The 21,018-nt window shown below is 43.6% G+C and overlaps 1 long non-coding RNA gene across 2 annotated transcripts; it reads right to left on the bottom strand.

Moving 5' to 3' along the window:
• Nucleotides 1–7,481: 7,481 nt before the first annotated feature.
• Nucleotides 7,482–11,123, bottom strand: LOC140687727 (uncharacterized). Of its 2 annotated transcripts, XR_012062239.1 has the most exons (3): nt 10,946–11,123; nt 10,167–10,373; nt 7,482–7,631 (listed from the first exon to the last, which is right to left on the bottom strand). It is a non-coding gene; the product is annotated as an uncharacterized lncRNA (long non-coding RNA). The 2 variants fall into 2 exon arrangements; XR_012062238.1 differs by lacking the exon at nt 7,482–7,631 and having other exon boundaries at nt 10,116–10,373.
• Between the last annotated feature and the right edge of the window lie 9,895 nt (nt 11,124–21,018).

Here is a 21,018-nt window from a genome sequence, read left to right as displayed (position 1 = left end):
TAAATAAACAAGGTGTACAAAATGCCTAGCATGGGGTCAGGCTTTTAGGATGTGCTCAGTAAACATCAGCTATGGTTATTTTTATTATTTGTGGTAAAATTACTCTTCACCCAACACCCTCATATTACAGATGAGGACCCTGGGATCTAGGGACTTTGAGACATTTGTCCATATCGCACAAACCAAGTGTCACCCAGCCCAAGTCTGAGGGCTGGTCTCCTAGCTTCTGCTAGAACCTAAGCCAGACCTCTTTCTTCTCATACACCCTGTCTCTTCCTTCCTTGCACAAAATCTGTTGAAGTGAGAACATGGCAAGTCTGCATACAGATTAAGACTCTACTGAGTCAGCTCTGCCAGCCTTGGTTAACAGAGCAGGGACAGAAAGCAGGAGATGCTACTCAGTGCCTCACCCATGAGGGCTCCTCCAGAAAGCAACAGCCATGGCCAGATGAGCATTTCTGAATTTATGTGAAATGCTCTCTTCTTTGCTAATTGCTACTCGGAACTCAGGAGCTGTTTTTAATATGTTGACGCCAATCACCTGAAAGGTTGTAGGGAGGAGGAAAGAGACAAAGGCAGATTGTCTGCACAGCCCATGTGCGGATCGGTGCCTCAGCCTAAAAGGCCTTAGAGCAGGCTGGCTCCCATATGCTGCTGTTCTCGTCCTGCTGTGGGGTCACGGACACAGCGTGCTTTTCTCTCTTGGTGGCCACCACACCCATTCTCTCCGTGGGCGTTCTGTCCTCCCCTCCACCCCATGACCAGCTGTGGAGTAGCAAATGTCCCACATACCTCCCTCTTTCCTTGTATCCTTCAAAGATAAGCTCACAGGCCCTGCTCATTATGAAGAGTTCACTGCTAGTCACTATAGAGACACAGATTAACAGGCAAAGAAAATAACCAAAGCCAGGGAAATCCCAAAGACTACACACAGAATCTTCCAATGTGATCATATCACTTCCTTACTTAAAATCTTTGGATCACTCCACATCATCTACAGAAAAAGTCCTAAGTTCTTTAAGGAGGCACACAATGTTCTCCAAGATCTTGCCTGGGTTCAAATCCCTACTCTGTACTTGGCAGCCATGTGCCCTTGAGCAAGTTACTAATTTCTTCATGCCTCATTTTCTTCTGATGTAAAAAGAGAATAATAATAGAGGGCTGTTGTGAGAATTAAATGAGTTAACATACATAAAATCTTAGGTCAGTATCTGGCACAGAGTAAAGGTTCAAGAAATGTTATCTATTACTATTGCCATGATGATGATGGTGGTGGTGGTGATGGTGATGATGGTAAACACCTCGGCAACCTTGTCCATTACTCCTGGTCTTACACTTGCTTGAAGTCCCTTCACATGTGTTCCCATGCTGTTCATCACCCCCTGGATCTAGACACTCTTTACCCTTCCCCAAGCCTGACTCACATCTCGGTCTTTAGAGAAGATTCTACACAAGGAGCCTCCTTTGGGAAGCATTCCATGATCATCTTCTCATCACCCAGGCTGGCTCAGGTGTCTTCTTCTGTGCCCCTCTAACATCCTATGCATACCTCCATCAAGAATATATGTATGTACATTTTAATTATCTAGAGCTGTGTAACAACAGACTCCAAAACTTAATGGGCTAAAACAACAGCCATTTAATTATTCACAATTCTGTAGGTCAAGAATTTAAGCAAAGCTTGGCTGGGTGGTTCTGCTCCATATGGCATCAGCTGAGGCCACTCACTCAGCTGTATTCATTGAGCCACTAGACTGAATATAGCCCACGAAGGGTCCACTCACATGTGCAGTGCCCCTGGGCTCCTCTCACACTCTTGCTCCACGTGGCTAGACCATCACAGCATGGTGGTCTTGAGGTAGACAGGCTCCTTTCATTATGGCTGGCTTCCAAGAAGAAGCATTTTAAGTGGCAAAAGCTGAATCTGTAGATCTCTAAACACCCAACCTTGGAATTTACATGACATTGCTTCCACCATACTCTACTGGTCAAAGTTAGTGACAGGACAAGCTCACATTCAAGGGAAGGAGTGGAAAGAACTTACAGCCATCTTGAAGTCACCACCACAGGTCTCTCTGCCAGTAAGATTCTGAGGTCTTTGAAGGCAAGGAGAGAATCCTATTAGTCTTGGTATCCCTAGACCTAATTGGGAGGAGTGCCTGGTATAGAGAAGGTGCTTAACAAGACATTGTGTGAACTCCCACACAATCACGGGAAGCTCTAGAAGAGGATGAGCTGGCCTCACAAAACTCAAAGCAGCTCCTCCAGGAGCTGCCAAAGCCTCCCATCCACTACCTCTGCTTCTTGTCAAATCCATCTTCAGTTCATTCCTGGCACAACAAGAAGTACAAGCAATACCGAAGTCACTGATCAAGCACCAGTGTCTGTAACTGGCTTTAACATGGAGAAAGGACAGAAGTGAAAGGAGTTAATGTGGCTGGAATGTTCTACTTGCCTATCCAAAGGACAGCTAAAATAAGAAATGTGTCTGTGTAAATATTTTCAACCCTCGTGCTATAGGGATCCAGAGCACCCTCAAGTTGAAAGACTTTCAGTTCTCCTTGTGTGGGGAAACCCTCCCCCCAACCTCATGCAAACAGTGATAACAGCCAGTGGCTAGCCCACGAGGCTCACTCTTAAATTCCCTGCAGAAAGCCCTGTGGTTTTTGCCTACGGCTCATGGCAGCAGCCTGAGACTACTACAAGGATGCCAGCCTTCCAAGACCAGGCGCCTGGGGCAGAGCCATGAGGCGGTGCGGGTATTGAGGTGAGTCAGCTCAGACCACCAGCAACTGTAAAGAGAATGTCCAGGCCTTATCTGCAGCCAGCACTGGCACAGGCACTTAATTTTTAATGAGCAAACCACTGAGAGGAAAAAAATTACAACTTTAAAATATCCGAGTGAGCAGGTTTGCTTCTTTGTTCATCTTTGTGGCCCATGACTTCTCCAGTGGGATAGCTCAGGTTCATTCCTAACCTGGGATCCCAAACAGCTGGAGGCCACTGAGGGGGGCAACCACAGACAGAGCCCACCTGGACCTCAACAGAGGTAGGGAAGCAGCTCTTATTCCCTCCCTGTAGCTGGGGACAACTTGGCAGAGGCCAGGCATCCTGCAGAGAATCACTTATACAAGTTAGGAGTGTTCTGGCTGCTTGAGAAAATGACCCATTTAGCAACTCCCTGGAATCCCTGACAGTTAAAGTATCGCCCAAGTCACCACCTTGTCTTCTTATGAGGCAACCAAGGGTGTAGAAGACACCGCAGGGGCGGGGAAAATACCCCACTTCTTCACCTTATAAGCCGGGTAGAATCCTGGCACCTGTGGGAAGGCAGGCAGGGGAGGAACCATATTTCATTCTCCTCAGGTTACCATGGTTCTTTTTCAGTGCCCTTCTTTTCCCCTCAGAAACAGGTTATAAAGTGAAAGACCCACGCCGAACATCAGTGTTTCCAACCACCAGTATCCAGCGAGCACCTACGACACATCAGACCCTTTCCAGGCTGGAAGATAGCCAAAGGCGTCTGCTCTAGTGGGATTTTCCAACACGCAAACAAAAAGGCGATTTCAGATCATGCTAAGTAACATGAAGAGAATAAACCACTTCTTCACATAGAAAACACCTCTCTGAAAAGGTGACATGTGGAGCTAGGCCTTCAGCGATGACCCAGAGAAAGTCATCCCCTGGGAGGGAAGAGCCCTGGTCAGAGGGAACAGCAAGCACAGCGCCTGGAGACAGAAACGAGCTCGGTGTCTTCGCGGCGCGGAATGAAGGCCAATGCGAAAACAAGAAGCACGGTGTGAGAAGACGTGGTGAGACAGACAGGGGCCACATCATGCGGGGCCTCGAATATCACAGTAAAGCATTCGGATTTCACTTTACTCCATATTCTGCCCAAGTATTACTACTCCCAGTTCTTAGCACCACAGTGCTTTACGTATCAGAGATGAGGGTGCTCCAAAGGAAGAGGTCTTCAAAGTGTGCTGCCCAGACGGACAACATTGACAGCACTCTGGGAATTTGTTAAAAATGCAAACTGCTGAGTCAGAAACTCTGAAGGTGGGGTCCGGCAATCTGTGTTTGTAAGCTTCCCAGGGGATTCCGATGCACGGTAGTTCGAGACGCACCGCTCTGGAGAAAACAACTTTCTAAACTGCCGCAACTTCCTAAAGCGCAACACATTGTTAAAGAAGGAAATGTGCGTGGTATGTTTTAGTGTGGTTCCTATCTTCAAAAAAATTGAAATGGAACAATACACGACCTTTTCTCTACAATTCATGATCCTCAGTGTGCGGACTCTGACACCGTCATATTCTTTGGGTCTAGGAAAGCTGATAAAGCTACTTGTTCCTATACTTATTGGCCCAAGATGGCTATTCTTTGTGAGTTTTTGTGCTTGGTTTTATAGCTGGTCTATGGCTTTTTCTGTTCTTAAGCACTGGTTTTGCTTAATAGTAGGAGAACAATGAAATAAGAAATAGACGTACCAAATACAAGCCCAAATTTTTATTAGGTTCATGAGACATAAAATTACTCTGCCAGTTACTACAAAGCTTTCAAAATTCTTACGCTCAGTTTTTGTACTTGTCTTCTCTCAGACCACGGAAGTGTCATGAAAGATTGATGGAAAGTTTTATGCATGTTTAACTGAAGTTCTGGAGGGTGAACACAGAGATAATGGAACAGAAACAGGACCTGAAGAATTAATAGCGGAGACTTTTCCAAAACTAATTAAATATATCAGTCGACAGATCCAAGAAACCCAAAACTGGAATCAAAGGAAAACCTAGGTATTTTAAAGTAAAACTGCTAAAGGCCATAAACAAAGAAAATATCTTAAAAGCAGTCAGAGGAAAGAGATTGCCATCAAAGGAGCAATAATTAAACTGACAGCTAATTTCTCAACAGCAACATTGGAAGCCAAAAGACAATTGAATAACAGCTTCAAAGTACTGAAAGAAAATAACTGTCAATTTTCACACCACTGTGAAGTCAAAAAACCATTAAATCAAACCATCATCAGTCAGGAACCATCTATATACTTATTACATTGTACTTATTAAATCAAATGCTCAACCTCGTTAATGATCAGATAAATGCAATTGATACCTCAGTGAGATTCTACTACAAACCCACCAGAACGGCTAAAATTGAAACGACTGATGACATCAAATGTTGATGAGGATAATCAGCACATATACTGTTGGTAGAAATGTAAACTGGCACAATCACTTTGAAAAACTACTTGTGATATTTACTCAGCCGGGATATATATATACGTGCATTCTGTAAAGTCCAGGAAGTCCACTTCTAGTTTTATATTCACTAGAAATGCATAAACTTTCACATCCTGAAGGAGAGATATAAGTGCCTTATGATTCTGAGGGTACACAGTGGGGACAGAATCTTTGAAGAGATAACAAAGTTACAAGATGCTTTTTCTCTACTATTGAGAGACTTTGAATAGAAAAACTTTGTAACTGAATGCGTTAGAAGTGCTTGGTCATCTGAGAGCCTCTAAGTTACAGGTCAGCACTCTGAATATTGGGTCTAAATTCAAAATCCTACTTTTTAAAATTTTCTAGCTGTGTGAATCAACTTCCCTGGGTCTCATTTATAACATGGAAATGATATAAAGCTGAAGTTAAAAAATCAAGATACTAACTAGTGCACATGTTAATACACTTTTCCCTTCTCCCAAGGCAAGTACAGCAAAAAGGAAGTAGGATTTGCCCAAAAGTTTGGACTTTTAGGCAAGAAGGTGTCAAGCAATCTATGAGAGTACAACAGGTATAAAAACAGAGAAGATATTTAAAAATCTGAAATTGGAAGACCAGAGATGGGTCACAAAGAACAGATTAAGAAATTATGTATAGATGCTAAGAACAGTAAGGAAGGTTGACTTCATAGTCCTCGGAGCTACCCAAGCAGCATCCTTTAATGCTCCCTGACCATCAATTGTGGTCAAGTGGCTATAGAAATGAGGAATGGCAGTGTGCCAAGACAAGAAACTAGACAAGATACTATGTAACTCCTCCTCTGTGTGCACACATACCAGTCAATTATGTTTTTTATTTCATCTGGACTCCCATAGCACCCTGTTGGTTCCTCTCTTCTAGCACGTGTAAGGTGATAAATGGGAAGTCACATTTCTGTCCGCTTCCCATACGCTCCGAATTTCTGAAAAATAAAGACAGGTTTGTCTTTGAACCAAAGCACCTAGCAGAGTAACTGACTACCATACAAGATGTCCAATAAATGTTGAATTAATGAATAAACAAATGAAAGAATGATGTGTTTTCACTTGCAAGAATCTGAGTTCTGGAACTTCCGAGGCCCCTATGAAAACGCACCAAATGGAGCACACTGAGCCTCCTCCCCACGGTCTCTTCCAGCCTTGTTCACACTTTGCCGCCACCAACTTCTTCCCAGTCCTGCAGGTAGGAGCTTAGAGCCTGAGGGGGAATATTCCTTGACATCTCTTATTTCATCCAAAATATCCCATTAGTTGACTGACATTTACCCGAACGTCGCTTCTGTTTTCTTCTCCATTCTGGGTGAGACTGGATTCCTGACAGTGACTCTGGCAAAGCGATGATGCCTTCCTCAAGCCCTGCCCTCCCTCCGTTCACTGCTTCTGGACCAATAACTGGGATTAGGTCTCAACGCAGCCCAGGTGGAGGAATACAGCACCTGAGCCAGAAGGAAACGTCTTACCCTCAGAAAGAGCTGCGGGACTTGGCGAAGATGTATCTGTATGAACTGGGGGTCACACGTGGGAGTGAGTTCAAGGATGATTAACAGGAGAGGGAGGAGTGGAGCAGAGTACAAGGTGAGGGGGTCACACGTGGGAGTGAGTTCAAGGATGATTAACAGGAGAGGGAGGAGTGGAGCAGAGTACAAGGTGAGGGAGGGAAGCCCCGTAGAGTTAGGACTAGCACATTTCTGAATGGCTCCTTGAAGCTTGGACATGGTGATGCCTCACGGTAAATTACAGGGAGAGGGAACAGTACCGTGGCAGAAGATCGAGGAAGGGGTTAGAACGCTCAGGGAATCAGAAATGTTAGAACAAATTTATGTAAGACTTGTGCTTCCTTGGAGGGTTCGGAGGACATTCCCCGCATCAGGCCATAAGGAATACGTCAGCGAGGGGCAACAGCATCTCTGAGAAGCTTAGCGATGACTGTCCGCCATAGGCCAGGGTGAGACTAGGTGACTCTGCCGTAGAACTGGGCTCCCTCGTCTCACTGGGAGTGATGGGATTTCAGAGTAACAGAGGCCAGAGATCAGGGCTTAACCATCAGAGACAAGATGGACACAAACTGCAAGAGGCAACAAGGCCAGCGGGACAAGCAGAGTGCCTCCACCCACAAAGGTTTTGATGGTGGCTAATGGACCATGGTGTTCCTGGGAGCGGGATCCATGACCAGCCAACAAAGGCATGGCATGACTTGTACAACAAGAAAAAAAGTCAAGAGCTATCAAGGAGAATGCTGATGTGCTCACAATTTCCAGATCTGAGCTAGTTCTCAGACCCCAAACCTGGGTCTCCTTGAGACAGGATCCGGCAATGTCCCCCACATTAGTGAAGTTCTCAGGGGCTCAGTGATCGAGGCAGGTCAGGACATCCCCTGTCAGATAAAGAACAAGTTATGACACTTTGGGCTTACACCTACTAGAAGGAAACCGGATGCCTGTAAGTCCCTTTGGGTTTTGGAGAAACATAATACATAACAGGGAATACTGCTCCAACCTATGTATTTTGTGATGTAAGACATTCGTAGTTTGGAGTGGGGCGCAGAGCAAGAGGGGGGTCTGCAGAGCTCCAGGCTGTCATGCAAGGTGGCTCATATGACCCGGCAGATGCAACGATGCTAGAGGTATCTGTGACAGACAGGTAGAGCCTTCGGCAAGCCCCAAGAAGAGAGTCACAGGCTAGACTCCCAGGGTTCTCCTGGAGCTGCTTTCTTGAGAAGAGAACAATCTCTTTGAAAAGCAGCTCCTGGCATGCCCTGGAGCCGTGTGAGGGGCTGATGTTTCTCTCCCTCCTGCCACTGCCTCAATTTTTTGTTGTTGCTCCTGCTTCTCTTCTAATAAACACTGAAACAATTGAAAAAATTGTCAACATCTTTGCCATCTCCACTTACTCTTTTCCACTCCATTTTGAAACTACTCCAAATCAGGTTTTCATCCCCACAATTTCACTAAAACTGCTTTTCGTGAAACTCACCAAGGACTTCCGTGTTCCAAATCCCATGACTAATTGCAAGTCCTCTTCACACTTGATCTCTCAGCTGCATCTGACCCGTATGGACACACCCTCTTTAAAATAGCTTCTCCCGTTGTTTCCTGAGCCTTTACTCTCTCTGTCTTCCTGTCTCTCTGGTTCCTCGTCAGCACCTTGGCTGGTTTTTCTTATACCCCTAACCACTAATGCCGGAGGCACCAAGGCTCAGTCCCAGGTTGCTTTCTGTTCCACCTGTACTCTGTCTCCCTAGGTGAGCTTATCCCATCATTGCTTTAATTTTTTATGTACTTCCCACTCCCAAATGTATACCTCTAACCCATCCTCTCCCTTGAACTCCAGGCACAAGTAGCCAACAGTCTGTTAGACTTCTCTACTAGGCATCTGATAGACTTAACAATTCCAAAACCAGCTTCTGGCTCCCCATCTCCAAACCTGCTCCTCCACCAGCCTTTCCCACCTTAGGAAACGACAGCTCTAGTATTCCAGCTGCTCAGCCCCCAAACCTTGACTCATCTTTGTTTTTTTTCTCTCCAAGCTCTGATGCCATTCATCAGAAAATCTTGCCACTTATTCCTTCAAAATATTTAGAATCTGGTAAATCCTTAGTCTAAGCTACCACCATCTCTTGCTTAGATTACTGTATCCTGTTCTCATGTTTCCATCATTGCTCTCTTCAATTCATTTTAAAAGCAGAGTGAACCTGTCCCACATCTACTGAGAACCCTCCACAAGCTTTGCATCTCCTTCGGAGTAAAATCTAAAGTCCTGACAGTGACCCACCAAGCCCCACATGGTCTGCACCGCCTCTGCCACCAGATCCCCTCTGGCCTCACCTCCCACCACTTACCCTGCGCCCTCTTTGGACACCCCTTTTGTCTTGGACTTAATGCCTCAGTTGGCCTCAGGGCTCACTTCCTCACTTCTGCTCCAACCGCACTGGCTCAGAGACACTGCCCGCTCTACCTCCTGTAGCCCTCTTTATTTCTCTTCCTAGCATGTCTCTCTACTTGATGTATTAACTAACATATTAATTTTATTGCCTGGCCCAAGCCAGGAGATTGTAAGTTCTGGCAGAGCAATACCTTGTTTGATTTCTGTGTTGCCAGCCCTTAGAATAGTGGCTGGAATAAAATAAATGCTCAATGGATTTGTGTTGAGTGCGTGAACAGATAGCAGGTCCTTTGTTAACCCTAGGGTATAGGAGGGGAAATGTAGATTTAAAAATGCTTAAGACCTGTATACACAATGGGATATTACTCAGCCATAAAAAAGAATGAAATCTTGCCATTTGGGACAATGTGGATGAACACAGAGGGTATTGTGCTGAGTGAAATAAGTCAGACAGAGAAAGACAAATACAGTATGATTTCATTTACATGTGGAATCTAAAAAATGAAACAAATAAAACAAAACAGATACAGTCTCATAGATCCAGAGAAATTGAGGGTCATCAGAGTAGAGGGTATGGCAAAATAGGGGATCCAGAAGTACATACTTCCAGTCATAAAATAAATAAGTCACGGAGATGTAATGTCCAGCACAGGGAATATAATCAATAACATTATAATAACTTCATATGGTGACAGATGGTTGCTAGACTTAAGTGGCAGTCAGTTTGTAACGTATAGAAATGTCAAATCACTATGCTTTATGCCTGAAACTAACATAAACAACCTCACTCCAGTTTAAAAATTAAAAGGAAAAACATTAAAAATTCAAAAATAGAAGTTACAAAATTATTTTTTAAAAAAAGAAAAATGATGAAGACCTTTGAAAGCTCCCAGCTGGGCACCCTTCCCCATAGCAAGGGGTATATACCTTTGCAGGCCACAACAAATAGTTTGAAACAGAAAAATGTACTCAGGCAGACCGAATCACTGGCTTTATTGTTTTTGCTGGTCTGAATTTGGGATATTACCTTATTTGGGAGATTTGACACAGATCAATTTGCTATAGCAAATCCAGATGTAAACACCCGAATCTGCATATATTTTCTTCTCTCCTGTAAATGGGAGTTCCATGCGGCCAGGTCTGGTCTTTCAGACAGACAGCAAGAGTTTCCTAGATGCCTAAGTGACACCATCCACACCACTCAAGAGTTCTCCCTGCCGTGCTTCAGCGGAACCTGAAATTACACAATTTACAATTCATTGACCTCTGAAAAAACAAGTCTTGCCCCAAGGAAAGCTGCAAACAAAAGCTTCCAGAGCCAGATTCCTTGTTGACACTGGTCTCTGGTTACACCCCAGGCAGAAAAAGGGAGGAAATTCAGTCTTCAAAGCCAATGTACCCCTACTTTTGTCTGTCCCCGGCAGAATCCCTTCCCCCACTCCATCCTCCTCACGAGGACACACTGGGAGTTTAGAAACACCAACGCTGCTGGGGCGGGGGTTGGGGGTGCATTTTCAGGTTACACAGTGTGTGTGTGTGTGTGTCCCCAAAGTAACTTACAGGTCCTGTCTCATGTCACTCGCCTTGGCGAGGACTTAAAGCCTTAAACAGTTCCTCTCAAGTATGCCCTGTTGTGAATCCCCTTTCCTGTTCAAAACCCTTTACCCCAGGAGACGCCTTTCAGAAGCATCTGCCACTCCCAGCACGCCCTCTTTCAGCCTCCTCACAGAGCAGAGTCTTCTCCCAATGGCCCAGGACTGCCCCAGAGGGGAAAGGCCACAAGGCTGACATCTCACAAGCGATTACCTTGTCCCCAGAATTCCAGAGAGACCTTTCTTCAGACCCTTCGCAGTCCTGGGTTGTGCGTGTCCTGTCTTTTCGGGCCTGGGCCTGAGGCCTGGACGAAGCACGGCCCCTCCACACACCACCAGCACGTTTCACTCATCCAGCCCGACACCTGTCCTCCTGGCCTCCTCACCGCCCTTCTCAGCACAACGTTCCAGGCCCTGGACGAGGGGTAAGATGTAGCGGCACTGTCACTCCCCGCTGGGGCTGCTTGGTCCATCTATGCGAACCAAATGCATGATGCTTACAGAGGCAAAGACTGAGGCCCAGATGTAGAGGCCAATGTGCTGAAGGGCAAGGAGTCTGCTAGGGTCAGAGGTCGGGCAGTAACCCCTGATTTACAGACCCAGACCAGGCTCCTCCTGGGGCACCAGCCTCTTCACTTATATTCTTCGGAGTTTATCCCTCCCTATTCCTCTCTCTTGTGCCACTTTTAAATCTTCCTTAAGGAGTTATTTCTTCCAGTTATTTCTTTCCATCCAAACCCAGACCACAGGCGCCTCTCACTAACTTCCCCTTTGTTCTACTGAAAAGCTCAGCTCTGCTCCCCTGGCATCCTCAGCCCACTGGCAGGGTTCAGACCCTCCACTGCTGCCCTCCTGCCTCCATACACATTCTACTGTAAAGGACTCTGGCATTTTAAAGGCATGTTTATGCACAGCACCTCACTGATGACCAGAAAACATCTTGTGAAGTTGTCTGGGAAAATGGGTTGTTTTCTTCATTTTTATAGATGCAGAGGTTGAGATGCCAGGTAAGGGGCTTGTCCCCGGCTACCCAGTGGATGAGTCACAGAGTCCAGGGGTAAGGACTTCATTCCCCACCTCTGCATCTAAGGGTCCCACATGCTCAGTCTCATCTCCCTCCACTGAGTGGTTCCCAGGACACCATCCTCACCAACTTTCTCCTCTACACATTCATTCCCTTGGACTCTGTCATCTGTCAACTTCCACGTTTCCAAATGTATACATTTCTGTTTTTTCCCCCAGACATCGTCATACTTGGATGGCACCTCAGGAGCCCTACACCTAAGTATGCCTGTCTCACTTACTGTCACGTGCTGTCAGAGCTTAAGAGTTAAGAGTCTGAAATCAGACAGACCCTTATCCACATCCTGGCTCTGCCTCTTACCTGCAGTGTGACATTAGTCAAGTTATTTAACCTCTGAGAGCCTCAGTCTCTTCATCTGTACATTGAGAGTATGACTATTTCATGGGGCCAGGGTGGGGATTAAATAAGGATATGATGGCCCACGGTAAGCACTCGGTTAAACAGTAACTAGCATCTTCACCATCATCACCAATATCTCCTACCTGGGATGGTGGTGGTGGTGGTGGTCTCCTAACCATTCCCTTGCCCCCAGGCATACCACCCCAACTCCCTAACACCCCCATTACCCCCTCCCCCATCCAGGCTATCTACAGGTTATCTTCCACAAATGCACGTGCCCAGAAGAAAAATTAAGGAAATTTTAGGGAAATTTTTGCTTCTGTACAAAAATAAGCAAAGGAACAAAAATTAATTTTTAAAAATTGGAATTTTACTACATACTCCCACTCCTCAACCCCCCCCCCCAAAAGTCCATTTCCAAATTCTGACCAGATTTTCACTAAGAAACATATCACTCCCTGGATAAAAGTGAAACAATCTCCCACCACACCTGCAGGAAACAGACTGGACTCTGACTCGGCCAAGCCGCTCAGTGTTCCTCAAACAGCAGATCCTTTCTGAAAAGGTTAAGAGCCTGGGCTCTGGGGTTCAGATCCCAGCTCTCCCACTCACTCCCCATGCAACTGCGGGCAAGTAGCATCACCTTGCTCTGCCTCAATTTTCTCTTGATTAAAATGAGAGAAAATCTGCCCTACAAGTTTTATGTGAGAATTCAATGAGCTAACCCATGAAAAAGAGTCAGCAGACGGCTGCACATAATAAACTCTCAACAGGTGCAAGGCGCTGTTATTAGTGTTCATATGCTTTTCCCCCTTGTCGGAACTAGTTCCACAGGATCCCATCCCCACCACTCCCTCCTCACTCCCTGTTTGTTTTGTCATCTGGAAGACACCTCCTCCTCGAAGCCTTTCTGGATTGATGCATCTGAATTCCTTTTGTGGCAGGTACATACCCTTTCTCTACAGCCCTCTGCATTTTTTTGCCTGGATGCTGACTTTACTACATCATGAGCATCTTGAAGAAGACAGATTTCCTGCCCATCGCAAGCAAGAAGAGCAGGGGAGGGAGAAGGTGGTGGTGCGGAGGGGGAAGACAGGAAGTAATGCTGATGCCTGGGCTGTAAACTCACCAAATGTTTATGGTTAACCTTAACCAAAATGTATAACGTTAAAAGTCTTCCATTGATGCATAGATTCTCAGTACTACCCTCCCAAGAAACATTTTAAGATATTTAAGAATCCCCATTTACATCATATGACGTTGGCCTCCAACTCCACCCCTCAATCCAGAAACCATTTGAGAGAGGGTGCAGGTTTGCTCACACTCTTTCCTGACATTCTTTTCTAATGGTTTTTGTAAAAGAAATTGTTAATTGTTACGAATTCATTTAACATATCTATTTTTCTTTATCCAAAGATTCTGTTCCATCAGCAAGCCACTCTGCCTTGGAATTGCAAACTGGGCAGGGGGAAGAACCACAGGAACCAACACCGAGAGAGCCATGAATACACAGCCCACACCTAGCCGCTGCAAGACACACAACACACACACAACACAAATTCTGGCCCCAAAGACCAAGACATTTTATTTGCCATTATATGCGTTCTCTCCAGGAACTAAATGTCTCATGTCAAATGAGAAAGAAATAGTTTTCCCACATCGTTTCCTCCTCACCCCAACGTCTCCACCAAATTCGTACTTTCTATATGTCTATTGAAAACTGGGGCAATGGTTTATAACAACAATTCTAAGTAAATGAGGAAAACTCAACATCTGGAATTGATACTTCCGCATTTTACAAAAGAATAAACACATCTCATATCCTCTTTTGTTTGCCATGGCACCAAAAAAAAAAAAAAAAAAGAAAGAAGAAAAGAAAGAGAGAGAGAGTCTAGATTCGGTTCGTTTCAGTCTGGAATGCAAATACTGGACACCAGCCTGCCTGTCTCACAATGAGTGCCTTGGAGAAATGGTGAGGTGTCCGGGGTACGGGAAGAGCTGTTTTTAAAGAACTAAAACAAAACTGCAGAAACTGGAACGCCCAAATGTTTGCAGTGTCCAAACTGGCCGAGAAACTGTGGCGTGAAAGCCCTCAGCCTGAGCTCACAGGTACCTGAGTGGTCCAGAATTACAGAGCTCTCTGGGCTGAACTCTGTGAACTGCAGGTGCAGGTTACAGATGGGAGCTTCGGTTGTAGGAACGTGCCAAGCACATAGCAAAACTCAATTGAAAAGAGCCAAGTTTATGATTATCGTCCGAACTTGAATATGAGCGGGAGGCAACAAATTCCATAGGATTCAGAAGAACTGCTATATTTTTCCTTATGAGTCAATTTAAATACTGAGTAGGAGAAGGTAGCACCATATTTTACTTTTCACTGAGAACATTTTCAACATTTTCATGAACATTTTCAGCGCTATGGAAACAAAATTCTCCTGCCTGTCATTTAGTCCTGCAAGCATTAAATCAATATCAGTCCTATCTTCATCAAAATAAAAACAGATTAGCTTTGTTTAAAGAATGTTTATAGAAACTTGTATACTTAAAGTTCAAGTATAAAGTGAAGCAGCAAGGGATGGTCTAACACTAAAACAACACAATTCTAACTTACATCACATTTCTGCCTATTTTAACCTCCAGGTTGATTTATACTGATGGAATGGATTGGGGATGATGACAGAGGAAAATTTTTTAAGCCTTTACAATATCCTAGGCACTGTGAGATGCCTTACAAACATCTCTGATCCTCACAGCATTATTATTAGGTATTATTATTTCTATCTTACAGATGAGGACACTGAAGCCCAGAGAAGATATGTAACTTACCCAAGACCACACAGTTAGTGAATGGCAGAGACAAAATTCAAATTCTTATTTAGGATTTTTTCCTTGCCACATTTAGAGAGAGCTCTTGTATATCACTGGGTATTTGAGAGAATATGATGGGAACTTTGGTATTGATGAAACCTTGTTAAAGTGGTTTGGGATCAGATTTTAGAGAATAATTTCTGGGGAGATGTTTATGTATTGTATTTTCCTAGGGGTCAGAATTTGAACTTGGAATTTATACTGAAATTTGCAATACTTTAAAACTACTGTCTTCTCTAATCTAAGGATATTTTCACTTCTTCTTTTTTTTACTTTTTATGACCAAGTTTTGGAATTATAAGTGAAAAAAAGAAAACCTCTTTTAGCATGTTCTCTGCACCTCCAATTTTTCTAGCTATTACTAGTAACTCCTATAGACACAAACACGTGAGAAATCTCTAAAGTGAAATTTCAGTTTAAAAAAAAAAAGCAGCTAATCACATCAAAGAAAAGTAGGCCCTGGAAGATACTCTCTAGAAGACAGTATTAATATATAATTATTTTAGGAGAAACTATGAATCTGTTTAACCCCCACCACCACCAAATTAAATAATCTAATCAGATCACTTAGAGAAGTAAGTGCTTTCCGTGGCCCTACCCTAAGATCATATTGCTACTTAACCTGCTTTTAAACAAACAAGAATTTTTTTAAACATTTTCTATCCTTTAAGCAAATGCTCTTCACTTGGCCAAATGACAGTGTTCAAGAAATGCCTACCACAGAAGCATAAAAAACCCTTGGCAACATTCCAGAAGAAATTCACCCAGCATAATGTGTTCCAGCAAATGCTCAATAGCTTTCTGGTGAACATGCTGGCTCTGTGTGCACTTGAACAGGATCTGAAAAGAACAAAAGAAAAACTGATAGACATTTTCCTTTTTGTTAGTCTGGTGAAGTAGCCCTCAGCTCGACTGAGCCAACTTTCCAAACTTGGAAAAATGAACGCATGTATGGCTAACTTCTAAACCCGGCTCTGGGCGCAGATGTAAACTTTCTTTTACTACATTTGATTCCCTGAAATTCAAGTATAATTATATTGTTTGTCTTGTCATCCAATAAAATGGGCATTAGCATTTGGTTCTCTTTGGAGTGTATGATTTGTTTAGATGGATGTATTCTTTCAAATGATTAGTAGTGCTATCATAATGAGAACAGTTTGGATTATACATCACCTCTCGATATAATATTAAAAAGAGGGCGACTGGAGGGATGAGCCTCTTCAAAACATGTCAAAAGTGTGCTTGTAATTGGCTAAGGCTATTAACATCTCCAGCTATTTATCAGAATTTCACCACACACAAAATTAAGACTTTAAGATAAAATCCATTTCCCTTCTATAAAGTGAAATAGATGCACATTTTAATATTTTATGGCCCTTTGCAACTTTTTCTTAGGATGAACATTCCCTACTTAAAAAAACGAAATGGTTGGACATTTTGCAATCTATGAAACTGTAACAATACATTTGGTCCCAGTTCTCTTTGGACCCGGGGGGAAGCCAGGGTTGGGCTGGGCTGGCATAGAGTGTGTACTGAGAGCCTGTTTGACCTTGAAAGCCCTGAATAGAAAAAGGGGGCGAATGGCTGGAAAGATAAACTTTCCTCCATCTGATGTTCTAGAACACATGCAAAGAACTGAAACTCAACCCATTTTGCAGGCAAGAGGCTATAGATGCAAATGCCAGGCTTGGGGGAAACTCAGACCCTGGCGAAGGACTGAGGCACTAGAACTTGCCTTCACAGGGCCCTCAGCTAACAGTCCATCAGCCTGCTTCACCTAGGGCCTTCTTCTGGTTCCCTGGGGCCACTTGCAGGACTGTAGTGGGAGGACCACTGGCTCAGGACCTAAAATAAAGGCTTTTGATGGCATCACAGAGATACCCCGACCGGACTGACAAGAAAGGACTCATCGCACAACTTTAATGGCTAAACATAAACACTTAAAATGTGCTGTGCTGGTTGTAACATTCTTTTGGCATTTCTTCATTTATTACTGTGCTGGAAGCCTCAAAAAATGGAAGAGACCCAACTCTTGGGACCTCTGAGAGGCCCTGGCTACCAGGAAGTCATGTGGTGTGTCAGAAGAAGGCAAGATATTTACAAAACCCTCAGCTGCTTTTTGCAGAAAAAAGCTGAGCCTCTAGACTTCCCGGTCACCAGAGTCAATAACCAAATGTGAAACCAGCACAAAACAGATGAAACCAGAAAGATCTTTGACCGGCATCCTCATCCTGATCTCTCCATCCTCAAAAAAGTAACCATGATTATGATTCAAAGCATTTCCTTCCAGATTTTAAAAAAGACACACACACACACACACAAAGAATAAATGATGTTATTTTATGTGTTTTTCTTCCATATGTGGTATAACGTTTTACACACACTAAGAATTGCTTTATTCACTCAAGAATATTTTGAGACCTATCCGTGTGGCTTCCTGTAGATTTATTTCAATAATTGTGGCTGCTGATTATACTCCATCATTTGAAATCACCACTTTTATTTACCCGTTCCCTCACTGAAGCACATCAATATTTGTCTGTTGCTGATCTGACGTCTTCCTCCAGCCCACGTAAGATCTCCCTTCTCTGAAGTCTGCTGCACTTTATTCTCCTTAGCTGCTCCACGTATGTGTGGTCTATTTCCCTGACTAGAAAGTAAACTTCTAGAGAGCAAATTCTATGTCCAGCATCTAATAGAATCATTGCATCGACGTAGTAATTTGGTGAATGACGAACTTAGGGCTTTTCACTCTCTCAGAAAGCTTACCAGCTGCTTTGGAGTTTCAGAGGCCCAACAAATTCTATCTAGTTATTTATTTCCTCCTATTTCTTAAAAGAGAAGTTCTGTATTTTCAAAACAGGTTCAAAGAAAATTCACTTCCTTTCCCAGTCTAGATTTGTGGTGATCAGCATCTCTATAAGGTGTTCCAAATCCTAACACTGGTGACACAAAAAAGATCGTACCTTTTAAAGATCTGTGTGTGTGTGTGTGTGAGAGAGAGAGAGAGAGAGAGAGAGAGAGAGAGAGAGAAAGAGAGAGAAAGAGAGAGAGAGACAAGGAGACAAACACAGAGAGAGAGGAGGAGGAAGCTGTACGATCCCAGACCCGCCCTGGGGCGTGGCCCTGTGGCCCTGCTGGCCTGGAGGCCAAGCCAGGCACAAAGGACTGATTCTCTCTGCAAATGAAATCTGGGTAACAAGCACTTTTCCTTTAAAAATCTTATCCTGCCACTTTTACTTCACCCTTTTAGGTTACTATAATCAAAATCAGTTTTCATTCCTTCCCTGGAAAGTAGTCTCTAACACTTTAGGTTTCCTAAAAAATAATAAAAAACTTAATGCTCTTTCTAGGGACAATGAAGAGAGTGCAAAGTCTCCACATCCACTCATCAGAAATCCTCCAGGCCATTTAGCCAGACACTGGGTCATGCCATAAAGACTGCTCTGAAACTGAAAACCTTGCCAAGGAGACTCACCCACTGCATGTTCGTTAGAGGAAAGGAGAAGGCGTGGACATGTTAAAGCTGCAGAAGCAAACAGGTAGGCTGGGACCTCTCCGTGTTTGTTAGATCATTTTTTTCATTTTGTGAAGTTATTTCAATTCTTTCCTCGTCCAAGACATTTTCAGCCACAGTGTTTGACTTTTTTGAGTCTGATCCCTCTGTTCCAGCCAGGTCTCCCCACAAATGCATAGACGCTCATACACATGCAACTCTGCAAAGAAGTTCAAGGGCTTCAAAAATCCCCTGAGACCAGTGGAGCCAAGGTGAAGAAGATCTAAAGGAAGGTGAAATTGCCAAGAATCCAGATGTTGGCAGAAACAATAAAAGTGACAGGCATGATATGCATTGATAGTAGCTACAGAATAAAATCAATCACCATTTGGGGTTTTGAGAAAGAACTGCTGATCCTGACTTGGTCTTTTCAGACACAAGAGTAACAATAAGTCATCAATGGACAGCCATCGTTGAATATAAAGAATGACTCTGTGTCTGGAAGGTAACATGCTGGGCAAGGCGCAGGACGATATTGATCACAAGGATATTGTCTCATCAAAAGTGTCCACACCTATAGCAAGTGCTAGAAGTAACTGAATAAACAATCTTGCCCCTAAGTGCTCTTCACCTCAATTTCTTATCACCGTGGCAACATTTTTTTCAGTAGCTACTCTATCCTCAAAATCAGTCTTAGTCCTACTGCAATTTCAAAGACTTCATATGCTATCTTCCTTAGATCTAATCTTTTCCAAACCTTTAACTATTTCTAAACCCATATATTCCTAAGATTACCGTCATCAGAGCAACTTTCACTGTTTATAGAGTGACACCATTTACAGAGCTATGCCTGTAGCACTAAAAATACACCATGGATGTGTATTAAACCCATACAACAGCTCTGCTAGGTTGATAGTAGTATTTCCATTTTAAAGATAAGATACAAGTTTCAAAGAGAAGTCACTTACTGAAGGTTACAGAGCAAGGAACTGGCAGAACCAGGTTTATCCTTGATTCCATTTGACGGCAAACTCTATCTCAGTCCTATTGGCTGGTGTCACCATCTGTTTTCCAGAAAATTCTTAAAATTTCAGAATTCTCAATTTAGATGTGTTCTCAGCTTTCTTTGGCTCATAGAATATTTGAGCAGAAAAGGATGTTAGAGGCACTCTCATCTAACCCTCACACTTTACAAATGAGGAAACTGACACCCAGTGAGACTGGGTTACTGGTCCAACCATGATCTTCCCTTTTCTGGTTCCTGAGGGGGCAGGACCCACATCCTTTGGGAAGTAATTTCACGCTTCCCCTAGCATAGCTCTAAGTGCACCAAAAGTCGCTGTGTGGACATTTGATCACCATTCCAAAAGCTGCAGAAACTTAAGTCCAGAACGTCTGAATGACCAGAGCAAAGGAGGGCCAGACTCAGATGTCACTGACCTCAAAGGGAGTAGAACGATCCAAGGTGCGCCCCTTCCCACGCCCCCAAGGAAGCCAAGGATGTTGCCTGGTCCTCGAAGTTAGTGTAGCAATGAATACGAGACATGTAAAATCACAGCAAAGGGGGCTCCCAAAACCAACACCTGCATCTGAAAGCCACTTCTACAGACAGCAGTGACATGCATCCCAACTAAGCAGATAATTTCTTCAGTCTGTAGTAGCTGGAATGAGGAGGGAGAGGACAAGTCAGCGCTTGCAAGCTTGCCTTTAGGTTTGTTATCAAGAATAGCAAGTAATTGCCGTATTTCAAATGTGTTTAAAAGTCCTGAATCACGTAACTATCCAGCCTTGTGTTGTCCTTGAAAATGCAAAAATAGAAATGGAAGAAATTATCTAAGGGCAATAAAGCAGGGAAGCAGACATCAAGCAGGGGTGTGGGCTCCCATTCATTATTGCCAATGCTTATAAACACTTACTGTATGACAGTGGCTGACAAGCCCTGTTAAGACCAGGGTAATAAATATGGTTCCAATCTCTCTCCTACAGAGATAAATAATAATGCAAGAAAATAAAGAATGTAATAGTTTAATAGGCATTCTTATTTTCTAACGAAGGAAGTTTAGGTGACCTTAATGCTTTTTATACTCATTTTGTCACTTCATTACATTGTTAGGTTACATCAAAAACGCAACAGGCTTTATTTAATAGGTTACATGTAACAAAGAGAGGACACACAGGGTGGGTCAGTGACCTGGGCTTGCCTGAATTAGCTTTAGTTGATTCACTTAACGTCTTCAAGCTTCCCTGGGCTATTTTGTGAATAAGTATGGTTAAACACAAGGTGCTACGTGTATATTCAATGTAAATACACACACACACATTCACATCTGTATATGTTGAATATATTGCGACCATTTGCTACATCCCGGTACAGAGCCTGCTGATTAGTTGAATAAGTTAGTTCGCTGGGCTCTCAAAGTATAAATCCTGAGCCCTCTCAGGGCACATGCACTGTTTGCTCAATCCGTAAACACGTAATTATTGAACTTGCCTTCTAAAG

The sequence above is a fragment of the Vicugna pacos genome, chromosome 2 (genome assembly GCF_048564905.1).
Source record: "Vicugna pacos chromosome 2, VicPac4, whole genome shotgun sequence".
NCBI classification, from domain to species: Eukaryota; Metazoa; Chordata; class Mammalia; order Artiodactyla; family Camelidae; genus Vicugna; species Vicugna pacos.
Note: the sequence above shows the minus strand (reverse complement) of the source record. Positions and strands in the feature narration are given on the sequence as shown.